Source organism: Bufo gargarizans, chromosome 8, assembly GCF_014858855.1.
Source record: "Bufo gargarizans isolate SCDJY-AF-19 chromosome 8, ASM1485885v1, whole genome shotgun sequence".
NCBI lineage: Eukaryota > Metazoa > Chordata > Amphibia > Anura > Bufonidae > Bufo > Bufo gargarizans.
The window spans coordinates 111,384,900-111,386,498 of NC_058087.1; positions in this window are offsets into that span (position 1 = coordinate 111,384,900).

Sequence of the window (1,599 nt, forward strand, 5' to 3'; positions counted from 1 at the left end):
TACGATATGTATATTTTTGGTAATTTATATATATATTTTTTTATTATAGAACGGTAGACAACTTAAGTGAAAATTCAGCTTCGCAGACCCCATCGGTAGAAGTGGCTGAGAGGCCACAGACTTCAACAATGGTGGAGGACCAACCACTGGTGATGGAACAACCAGAAGACACAGAAGAAGCCTCATGTTCTCAGCTTCTGAGCACAGCAGAGCAAACGTCCGAAAATGTTGAAGTTCCTGAAATCCCTCCCAGCAACGAAGCTGCAGAGGAACCTGTTTGCCGTTCTTCTGTCAGACGAGCTAGAAGAGTCAATACCGATTCCGGTGTAGATCTCCGCCAACGAGTAGATATGATGGTGATGGAGTATTTAAACCGGAATCGGTCTGACGGGAAGGAAGAAATTACATTAAAAGGGCTGGCTCCTTGCTTCCGCCGTGTGCCCGAAGAACGGCAAACACGTTGCGTTTCGGCTATTGCAATGCTAATGGACCTTTTTTCAGGCCCCCAGGAGCCACATCATCTGATGGACTATATGATGAACGCCCGAAATGCCATGCTTCAGGTCAATCCCCATTTAAGTCACCGTCCTGATCCCCCTATGGTCCATCCTCCAGGCCCTTTCATGAGGGATTTATATGAGCTTTAATTTTTTTTTTTGGTTTGTTTTGTTTTGTTAATAAAAAAAAAAGTTTACCTCTATGTAAATGTTTGCCTCTATGTTATTTTTAACTATAAAGTTTTATGTTATTTAAATTTAGTTTGAAATTTATATTGATGAGCTATTATAATTTACGCTCGCACAGCCCTAGCCTTTTAACAGACCAGGGCAGCGCAGAAGTCCGCATATTAGTGCTATTGACATCACCAAACACAGTGGTTGGTCGAAGCATCTGCTCATCAGTGGCAATGTATTGGCCAAATAAGGAACCCATTGCCATGCCCGATAAAGTGATGTGCAAATTAGAGCATTGGCGTATGAAATGCTCCAATTCTCACATCGCAGTGTCTACATGGATGAAATCATGATGTAATATACTTACCTTTTCTGCATTGAAGGATTTTATCTGTGGATTGCGGCCCTGATTACGTCTGTTGTTGTCCTTGGTCAAAGCTGAACGCATACATATACCATTTTATTAATAAAAATGGAACATGTTCGTGTTCAGCTGTGAGGACAGGAACAAATCTAAACGTTGGATCCCAAAATTTAATAGACGTAATTAGAAATGAGGTATTAGAAGGTATTTACCCAATTTTTTCTGAAAAATTTCAGATATGGCCCAATACCTCAGCCCGCAAGCCCACGTCAAGGGTCCTCATTATCTTGCGAGTCCCTAATCTAAACTAACAACAGGGGATCTAACTAAACTAAGGAATTTGAAATTTTCAAAAATTTTAACCAGATTCCAGCTGAAATCAGCGTGTTCCACGGATGGCATCCAACTGCCACGACAATGCCCCCTCAGGGCTGCAGAAGTAGTCGGCATAGAGTTCCCGAACAGCTAGTCCAGCTGTTCCAGGGCGTCCAGGCCGGCTCAGGTCTAAACTGACTGAAGATGTCATATTTAGGCCCAAATCTGCATCTGTTGAGGCATCGT